Source organism: Balaenoptera physalus (assembly GCF_965194825.1).
Source record: "Balaenoptera physalus genome assembly, chromosome: 3".
Taxonomy (NCBI): Eukaryota; Metazoa; Chordata; class Mammalia; order Artiodactyla; family Balaenopteridae; genus Balaenoptera; species Balaenoptera physalus.
The window spans coordinates 122,930,628-122,941,625 of record NC_138890.1 but is presented as its reverse complement, the minus strand read 5'-3'; the positions used below and the strand labels follow the sequence as shown (position 1 = coordinate 122,941,625).

At 41.7% G+C, this 10,998-nt stretch overlaps 1 pseudogene across 1 annotated transcript in view; it reads right to left on the bottom strand.

Annotated features, from left to right (window-relative positions):
- LOC309658535 (ras-related protein R-Ras2 pseudogene) overlaps window positions 1-10,998 on the bottom strand; it is a 70,613-nt pseudogene that overhangs the window by 27,833 nt on the left and 31,782 nt on the right. The window lies entirely within an intron of this gene.

The window sequence follows — 10,998 nt, the reverse complement described above, 5'->3', positions numbered from 1 at the left end:
AAGACAGATAAGGATATCTCCTAAAAAACTGTGGTCTCAAGTCCATCAATTCAAACTGCTCATTCAGAATACGAAGTATAGAAATTAAAGATAAATGAACCACCAGGTGCTCTTTTCTTAGAAGATGGAAAACACCATAAAAAGAAAGTCAGGTATTTGTCTGTAGTATAGACTCTCGGGATGAAATTCTTGAGGATGGGCACCATGGATTTGGGGCTTACTAACCTGCAGGGATACTGGAAATGAATAGCAATGAGAATAAGAACATAGCCAGAATGGTTCAGAGTTTGAGATACTTCTATATAGAATGAATTTAGACATTGCTAATTAGTGGTTTGAATTCTAGCTCCCCCAAATATTATCAAAATAACCTTTTGATACTGGATAATTCTTTGTCAGAAGAGGGGGATTATCCTGGGCATTGTAGGATGTTTAGCAGCAATCTTGACCCTGACCCTCTAGAGGCCAGCAGCATCCCCAGTCATGACAATCAAAAATGTCTCCAGACATTGCTGCATGTCCTCTTGGAGGCAAAATCAGCCCCAGTTAAGAAACGAATGCTTTACAGGTAATAGAGATCACCACCTCAACAGTCTTAGCAGAGGCTCAGCATAGGGAGGGCAAGGTTGGGAATAGTTTTGAGATTTTGAAGTATGGTTTTCTTCAATGTGTGTCTTTCATCTTGAGAGTGGGGAGGTCTGGTTAGGGCTGGGTGAGGACCACAATATAATCTTTAGGATTAATGGACATAGCAAGGTGAAGATTTTGAGGTGAGGGGTTTGAAAATGCTCAAATTGATGTAAAATTACCCTTTGATGTTTTCAGTAGATGAGTTGAAGGGTCTTTGGGGAGGTCTTTGGAGTGAACGATAAAGTCATTTGTAATTGCCATCTTCTTGGGCTTTCTGGAACAGTAAAGTTATGCTGATGAAGACCCACGGAATAGAAAAGTTATGTTAATGTAGAGACTGTGGGGATGGAAATGGTTTTGGTTCTCAGTAGATTTCTTGAGTTTTTTTCCCCCTCAGGTTGCTATCTACTTTTTTGCCCACTATTACCACATTCACAAAAGCCAATATATAAGATGCCAAACTTATTGTGCTGTGTCTCCAGCACAGACTCTGGAGTTACTGTTAGGGTTTCATCCTGGTTTCACCACATTACTTACGACCTGGGCAAGCAACACACTCTTGTCAAACCTCAGTTTCTCCATCAATATACTGAAGTCAGTAATAGTATCTCCCCATCAGGTTGTGGTGGAGTTTGAATGAAATAATACATGTCTGGTGCTCTGAACATAATATGCACTCAAACGGTATAAACCAATTATGCAAAACTATGAAAAAAATGCCATAGCAACAGTGTACCTATGCTTGGACCATCATGTTTTTGAGGACCTCCTTCATTCTCTTTTCCATAAGCTCTAAGAAAAGACTGAGTTGAAAAAGAAACTAAATGCTCTCTCTGCATCCTAGAAATATCATGGAGTGAGAGTGGCTAACTGTTCTAAGTTCCTCTACTCACGTTCTTAATGGAGCGTGCTCTTTGATCACCACTAACATGTGTGGGGTGACTTAGGCTATATTTTAGTTATGTCACCGCTGTGAAAGTTGGTGAACAATAAGAGCACCACGGCACTAGCTTGTGGTAGGTTAAAAGCTACTTTCCTGAAACTTATCCACTGGAATGTTCATCTAATCTATTTTCCATGGGTCATTTTAAAGACAATACCTTGCTTTAATAGCCATGACCTTGAATCCATTACACTGTGGAATTCTGCTTTTTGCTCTCTACTAATTCTAATAACAGGTCATAGACTACAGGCACTGATCTAGGTACTTACAGTTTTCTCATTTAATCTTCACTTATAAGGTAAATACTGTAATGAGAAATCTGATACTCACAGAGTCAGAGTAACTTGTTGCAGACACCTGGCTGATACATGAGCAGAGGCAGGATTTAAGCCTCTGTTAGGCTCCAAAGTTGACGATTCTCCTACTGTGGCATGATGCCACTACATGCCTATTTCTCAAAATAAGAACAGACTGAAAAGCCCAAAGCTAACACATCAAACATATCCTCGTCATGGTTTTACAAAGCCTGAATCCATGTATAGTATTTGACCACATGAACTATTTTCTGGAATATTGGCAAGGAAGAGACAATCTTGCAAAGTGGTGGATCTAATCTGATCACAGGATGACTGAAATAACTGAACACCAACCTCAGGTAACCACAGCCATTGATGGGATTAGGAGGGGGAAAAAAAAAAAAAAAACTCTACACACCATCCAGATCCCCAAAGCATTTTGAGGACTACATACATACATTTGGCAAAGAAGTATTTCAACAGCATAGTTTATCAGCAAAATGGTAACAGGCTGAGGGAATTTCACTGGATAGCACTGTGACTGGGGAGTGACATTGGAATGAAATGTCTTCAAGAAAAATGTCTTAAAGAGTAGGTTTTCTGGGATAGTGTCCTTGTTTTATGGTGATGGTGATGTTACTGTTTTCAGAAGAGGTGATTCAGTAAATGGACAACTAAATGCAATTCAAGTTTAGATCTCTGGAAGTTGTTTTTTTTTTTTTTAAACATGGATCAGAATTCTTCATTTTCTAACACAGCATTGTAAATCAACTGTACTTCAATTTAAAAAATTAAATTAAAAAAAGCGATATTTTCACCTCTGCTTTAGTGCTAGCTGTGTGATTCTGAGCAAGTTAACTGATTTCTCTGGGCCTCAATTTCCTTCTCTATAACAAAGAGGGATCCATAAAGTCCCTTCCTGCTCGAGTCAAAAAGATGTTATTAACTGACTACTGCCCTCTACAGGCAACTAGCTCAGCAGTCTGAGAATTCATAAAGGGGATGTTGGCAAAATTCTCCCGGATGTTTAATGTTGTAACTTAGTGTCCCACAGAATATCTTGTTATTCAATGAACCATGGTTGTGAAGCAATTAAAATGTTAGATTTTGTCTAGACCTTATTTTACAGATAAAGGGTATGAGGACTCCCATGGCTGTGAACTTTCCCGATTCCTTAGGCGTAAGGCTTGAACGCAAGTCTCTTGATAATCAGTTCAATAGCATCCAATAAGTGACCCTTCCAGTCTTTCGCAGTTGTCTTCAAAATACTCTTCCCTCTCCTTGTCAGACAGCATTGGAACTCAGCATTTCCTAAATTTCCTATGAACTTACTACCCTTAGGAGTTGATGAACTGTGGATTTTTCCATTAGAGCAGGAAATAGTTGCTTCAATGTTGACTGGAGAGCACCTCGTTGTCAGGTTGCTTTCTTGCAACCTTCCCTGCTCCTGATGGGGAGGTCGTTTACTGACATTGCCAGGAGAAAATGTATGCATGCTCAATACCTGATTGATTCCCTTTCAAGTTCCAGGACTGTTAAAATTTTTAATCCTTCACGCTGAGACCTGCTTAGAAGTTGGGACACACTATTCATTTCCAAGGTGGAGGACACACAAAAAATTTCCTGGACAGCTTTCAGTGAAAATCTGAGTCAGTTTAAGCCTACTTGAAACAGTTTAAAAATTCATTCATGTTTTAATTTTTATTATTACAAAAAGCAGCATTTGTGCCTTGTAGAAAGTTATAAATTAAGATTAAAAAAATAAGAAAATGATAGCACCGTATTCTTACCACCCATAGATTACCACTGTTAACACACCTGTGTGTAGATCCTGAAAGTTTTTTCCATGCATATATAAATATACATATACATATTTTTACCAAAATGAGATGGTGTGCTGTTTGTAACCTGCTTTCTTTAATTAATAATCTCCATCTTTCCTTGTCAATAAATTTTTTTCTTGTCTAAAACTCAATCTGTATTCAAATTTCCCCTCCTTGTCCCCAAAATGTCCTTTACAGTGGTCTATTCAAACCAAACTCAAACCTAGGGCCCTGCATTGCACCTATTTATTATGTCCCTTAAAATTCTTTAATCTAGTGTTGCTTCCTCCCTCTATTATTATTATTTTTTATCAAATGCCTTGTTGAAGAGAACAGGGAAGGCTGAGGTTTTGTATGTTTTTCTTTTCTTTTTTCTTTCATATTTTATTCTGTACATAAACCAGATTTTTAGGAAATTGCCCAACTTTCTGCTTTATCTTCACCTAAAGAGATACTGCCTTAATGGTATAACAGATGGTCAACAGCTTAAAAATAAAGCTTTTAGTCTAAAATGAAATCTGTAAACCTGATCAAACATCTCTGTTTTTCTTGAATTTCTCTTTCCCACCCTATCTCCCAGTACCCAGAAAAAAGGAAAATTATTCAAAATGATCTCAGGCCCTTTGATAAGCTATAGTGATGAACAAAACAGGCATGATCCCTCATGGAGCATACAGTCTAATGGGGGAGTTAGATTTGAAATTAATCATAACATTAAATGCTTAATTAAATGATGACAAATACAAATACTGAGAAGGAAAAGTATAGAATACAAGGTGTCGGGGTGTGAGAGATGGCTCATGGAAGTATGTTTGGGAAGCCTTCTCCTGAGGAATGACCTTTAAATCATAGTTAGTTAAGGGGAGACCAGGGGAAAGACTGTTTCAGGCACTGGGAATAGCATTTGCAAAGGTGATGAGATTTAGGAGTAGTGCCTAACATCGCTGGGATGAAGAGAATATAAGAGGAAAAATGGAATGAGATAAACCTGGAAAGTTACACAGGGACCAGCCCATTCAGAGCCCACAGGCCATGTGAGTCATTTGGGGACTTAATTATCTAGGCAAGAGGAAGCAATGAGGAGCTCGAAGTAGAAGAGACACCGAGTCAGATTTAGGTTTTATTAAGATCTTGCTGACCATTGTGTAGAGAGAAGACTGAAGAAACAGGAGAGGATACAAAGAATCAGTTAGAATGCCACTGTGATTGTCCAGCTGAGAGATAATGGTTTGGCCTAGAGTGATGATTGGAATAACTCAAAGAAGAGTGATTTTAGAGATATTTAGCTAATTAGGAAGTGGAATCAAAAAAACTGAGGGACTGATTGGATGGGGAGGGATGTGAGGGGGTGAGGGAAGGGGAGGCACTGAAGATAATAGAACTGTTTCTGCACAAGTGATTGCAACCCAATTCAAACTCGCTTAAGCCTGAAAGGAAATTGATTGATTCAGGTGCAGGAAAAGTCCTGGGAGTAGCTCAGATGCTTCAGGCATGGCTGGATCCAGGAGTTCAGATGATGCCTCACAGAGTAGATGTCTTTCTGATTCTTTATCTGCTGCTTTGGCTTCACCCTCTCTCTGAAAAGCTCTTTCCACATGCTGGCAAAATAGCAGCTGGCAGCTCCAGGTTCACATCCTCACAGAGTAGCAACTCCAGCAGAAGAGAACTTCTCACTGTTTTCAGGAAATATTCTAGAACTGAGTTGCATTAGTTAGTTCTGGGTATCATGTTCATTCCTGGGGCTGAAAGGCAGAATCTGTCCCTCTGAAGCAAATAGACGCAGAGTGGGAAAGGAAATTTGAGGAGCTCTTACCAGTGCAATGGTGAATGAATGCTAAGCAGGCAAGAATGACAGTACTTATTACGGGTAACAACTAGCATTTTTATAGGCACAACTGAGTGGATGGTGGGATCATTTGCTGGAGGAAGAGTACAGTGTTGAGGAGAAAGATCACAAGCTCAAATTTGCACCATGTTCTTTTTGAGGTCTATTAAACTTATCCATGCAGATGTCATGTAGACAGATGGATACATGTGTCTGAGGTTCAGCAGAAAGTTCTTGGCAGTAGGTCAAGGTTTGGGAGTTATCTGTGTACAGAGTATGGATGAGATCACCTGAGGAGTGTGTCAAATGAGAAGAAATTTAATAGCTGAGTAGAAGAAGATAAGGTGGCTACAGAGCAGAGTGAAAAAGAAGGTCTGGTCAGCCAATTAAAAGAAATCCTAGGGCTTCCCTGGTGGCGCAGTGGTTGGGAGTCTGCCTGCCAATGCGGGGGACACGGGTTCGAGCCCTGGTCTGGGAAGATCCCACATGCCGTGGAGCAACTAGGCCCGTGAGCCACAACTACTGAGCCTGCGCATCTGGAGCCTGTGCTCCGCAGCAAGAGAGGCCGCGATAGTGAGAGGCCCGCGCACCGCGATGAAGAGTGGCCCCCACTTGCCGCAACTGGAGAAAGCCCTCGCACAGAAACGAAGACCCAACACAGCCAAAAATAAATAAATAAATAAATAAATAAATAAATAAATAAATAAATAAAAAATAAAATAACTTCCCTCCAGAAGAAAACAATGATGTTCATTCCTCCAAACAACCAAATTCAAAGTCTATCAAAACAGAAACAAACAAACAAAAAAAGAAAACCTAGTGCAAATGATGCCATAAAGTCCAGAATGTTTCCTGAAGGTAAGTATGGAATGTCTAACTGTGTGTCATACATCTGAGAGATAAGATCAGATGAGGAAGTGTCCATCAAACATAGCAACATGAAGATGGTTGGTTAGTGGAACAGGTTTAGATAGAGTAATGGGGAAGGAAGCCAGGTTTGGTAAGAGGTTGAAGAGTGAATAAGAGTTTAAAAGATGGTAAAGATGAGAAGTTCGCTATGAATGGGTGGAGACTTACAAAATAATGGCTAGAGTAGGAGATGGAAATCTAAGGAAGGATTTTTGTTTTGTCTTATTTTTTGATAGAGACTTGAACCTATTGAGGAAGAATTTGGAAATACACAAGCTGAAAGACAGAGGAACGTGGGATCCAGAGCACAGTGGATGAAGAGACCTTATAACAGAGAAGGACCACCTCCTTCACTGTAATTGGAAGGGAAAAAAAAAAAAAAAAATGCTGATGCAGGAACATATGTGGATCCCATGGCCAGAAACTGAAGCCATTTCCATATGAAATCTGTTGTCCCTGTGAAGTAAGAAGTCATCTCCTTTAAGTGAGGGAGGCATCTGAAGTGTAAAGAGTAGAAAGACTTAAAACAGAGTTCAGGAAAACAAACTGGAGATAGAGCAGGATCTCAGAGCAGAGCCTGAACTTGCCTTCACCTGGCCGATGGGTGATTTCCTCCAGCAGTTCTCGGCAGCCCAAGTGCTGAACCTGAGGTGAACAGTTGGCCAGTGGATGTGATGGAGGAGCACAGTAAAAAGGAGGTGATGGTAGAGTAAAACCCCATCATAACATGATGCATACGGTGTAAAATGGAGAGCCTTGTTATGCCTAGGTTAGTGAAATGAGAATGGGGCCACGTAGAGAATGTCTACTGAATTCACATTATCACAGGATGGGTTCTCACGGGGTTTCACGGAGTGTACAACATAATGGATGAAGGGATGAGCCGTGGAATCCATGTTGGGTAGGGAAGGGGTGAGGAGAGGAGGGGACTGAAAACTGGGGTTGACCAGAGGTGGTCTCCAAGGCTGGAGAACATGTTTGAGAAATTCAAAGGGCTGAGCCTCAACAACACAGAGTCAGCCTTAGGAAGGAGAGGGAGTCTTGCGCCATGAAAGCACACTGACCTAGGTACTGGAAGGTCCCAGCTCCACCAGTCATTAGTCATTTGGTCTTGCCTCTGCTTCAGATTTCCAATTTAAAAATTGGGAATAATCGTATCTTTCCTGCTCTCCTCACTGAGCTATTGTCAGCAACCAGCTGAAGTGCTATTAAAGTGCGAGCTATATTAGAAAACAGACCCAAAGGTCTCTTTTTTCCATTGTGGCAGAGAGGGGTGTGTGGAAAGGGAGGTGGCTACCCGAGAACTCACCGCTGACTAGCGCTGACCTCACATGTGTGCTGTGCTTAGGTTAGGAGAGGAAAAACAAACTTTGCATGCTCTGCCTTGAGCTGTTGCTATTTACTAAGAAGCTGTTCTTTAGCAGTGCTGTGGTTCTATTTTTTTAATTGTCTGTCTTTATTCCATAACAATCCAACCTTCCTGGATCATTCACACATGTTAAAACACTAGATCACAGCCCGATGCCTGAGGACTGATGCTTCAGAGTGATACTGTAGAGGAGGAGGTAACCCAGTCTCTCTCCAGCGTAGGCTCAATAGTTTTGACACTTTATCCCCATTCTTCTCTCTTCATTCTCATTTTCCCATTAATCCCCGACTCTGGGAAAAACAAAACCAAACCTGCTTCTTCTTGCAGTTGTCTCTATGGCACCACTACTCACCCAGTTGATCAAGCCAAAAACTTGGGAGTCATTCTTGATTCCTGCCTTTCCCTGATATCCAGTTTATTGACAGGTCTGATTGACTCTAATTCCAAGAAAACTCCACTTTCATGATCTTTACTACCAATGTCACAGTCCAGCAACCATCAGCTCTCCCAGGGACGGACAACAATGATAACCTCTTACCTGGTCTCCCTGCTTCCATGTTTGCCTGCCTCTAGTCTATTCTCCCCACAATCTAGAGCCACATTTTTCAAAGCACAAGTCAGATGTCACCTAGAATAAAATCTGCCCTCCTCCTCTACTTTGCTCAGACCACCCTAGCCCTCCTTAGAGTCCTTGAACTTGCCAAGCTTGTTTTAGCTTTTGTTCCTCTGCCACAGCTGTTCTCTTGCCTTGGAATGTTGTTCTCCCTGATCCTCACATGGCTGGTTCTTTCTTGTTATTCAGATCTCAGATTGCCACCTCTCCAGACAGTCCTTCCCTGCCCACCCAGCCAAAAGTAGGATAACTGATTTCATCTGTCTCACAGAAACATACCCAGCCTTTCTCCTGTCCTTTCTTGCTTATTCCTCTTTTCCTTTTTCACCCTTGAAAAGGTCCCTTTCATCTATATCTTAATTTAGCCTATGGTTTATAATAAACATCACTGAGAACTCCCTAAGTACCACCTGCGTGACTAAATTAGTGGAGTGAACATTGCCTTGGGGATCAAAAGAGATGCCTCCCTCCCCCCTTTTTTCTCTCTTCATCCCTCCTTTCCTCCTTCTCTCCCTTCTTCCTTCCCTCTCTCCCTTCCTCCCTTCCTTTACATCATTAACTCACAGGCTCCCATGATATATCAGATTCATATTTCTAATATAAAGGCAGCTATGGTATAAAGACTCAGGCTAAATTCTATTTTCTTCCTATTTATTTGTTTCTGAACCTCAGTTTTCTTATATTTGAAGTGGCAATAAAAAGTATTATTTCACAGGTTGTTGTTGAGTCAGATGGTGAGTGTATCAGTTATCTACTGCCACAATAATGCTGTGTAACAAATTACCTCATAGCTTATTGGCTTAAAACAGCCATTTATTTTTTTCTCATTCCTCTATGAATGAGCTGGGCAGCTTTGCTGATCTGGCCTGGGCTCACGCACATATCTGCAATCAGCTGTCCACTCTCATGGGGCTAGCTGGTCTGGGATGGGCTTCAGCTGGGGTAACTCATCTCTGTCCCATATGGTCTCCTGTCTCCCAGCAGGCTAGTCTAGGCTTGTGTTTCTGGTGGCAGCAGGGTTCCAAGAGAGAAATCAGAAACCACATTTCAAGTTTCTGCTTCCATCAAATTTGCTACTATCCCATTGTCCAAAGAAGTCACATGGCCAAGCTCAATGTCAAAGGGCATGCATATAGGGAGGTATGAAAATCCCATGGCTAATAATGCAATTAATCCACCACAATGAGATCAAATCATGATGACGTAGAGCCTTCTCCTCTGGGAAGCCTCCCTGACTTCCCTCAGTAGACTTGCACACTCTTTCTGATATGCTTCTAGTGTAGAAATTACTCATGAATATGTATTGAATCCCGAACATTCTCTAGACTGGAGGTGCTGAGGTGCTGTACACCCAGCAGTGAATGTAACAAAGTCCATTGCACTGTAGTGGTGGAGGACAGAGAGTAAATAACTATAAACACATGAAAATACACATAATTCCACATACTGATATGTGCTTTAAAAGTATTGTTTTGTAGCTCTTTATGAGCATGTCAGTCTCCCCCACTATGCTGGGATCTCCCTGAGGGCAGGGATCAAGTCTCTTCATCTTTGCATCTCCAGTCCCTAGCACGGTGCCTGGCCCAGGAGGTGCTCAATAAATAATGAAACTGCAAGTGGGCAAGAGAGCCCTGCAGAAGGAATCACCCATAGAAGGCATGGTGATGAGAGGTGTGAAGCCAAGAACCTTGTCATGGCAGTAGCTGTTCATTCTCAGGTGCTTATTTCATTTGATTCTTATGTATTCCCATGAGAAGACACAGGACTGAGTTTTCTCCCTGACACTCTTCTCTCTAGATAAGTTTCCACAGAGACTCTCCTAACACGGATGTCTATTACTCAGCAGTGATTCTGACCAAGGGCTCTGGCATCATTTGCTTCGTTTTGCTTCTCTCCTAATCCAAAGAAACATTTGCTCCCCACTTCTCAGCACTTATATGTCTCATCACAGACGATTGTGGTGGCAAAGTCAGAGAGGACAAGGGCTACAGGGACCTGGGTGCTTGCCTCTTCCATTTGGGATTGTGAAGGCAGAAGTCAATCGCTTTGAGCAGAAAGGCTGCACATTATCCTACCTCTCTCAATGTGAAGAGAGAGAGACTTGGACTACAATTTACAAGTTTTGCTATTAATCATTAGAGTCCCTCTTCAACTGACTTGGTTCTAGACCCTCTGTTTATATGTTATTCACAGCCTCTTTCTGAAGACTAATATGCCTACCTGAAGACACTGGTTGGCTGAAAAAGTACTGATGTGGCTACCTGACAGGTTTTTAACTGCTCAGCCACTGAAACATCCTTTTAAGGTATTCTCATAGCATGCATCTTGGCAGAAGGCAGAACCTGCCTCCCACTCTAGAAACTGAAGAGTCCAATTCTAGTTTTCTTTCTGCTCACTGGCAGGGTTGATGTGTGCATGAGACCAAGTCCAGCCAAGTGCTTCCACCTGGGGCAGTGGAGCATTCCTCCCTCAGTGATCTGGGTAGCAGGGGTAATAGCACCAGAAGGAAACAGGGTCCTATAAGTAGTATCGAGTGGTGCTATCTGTTTGGGGTCGAATTATGTCCCCCCCCCTCATTCTTATGTTGATT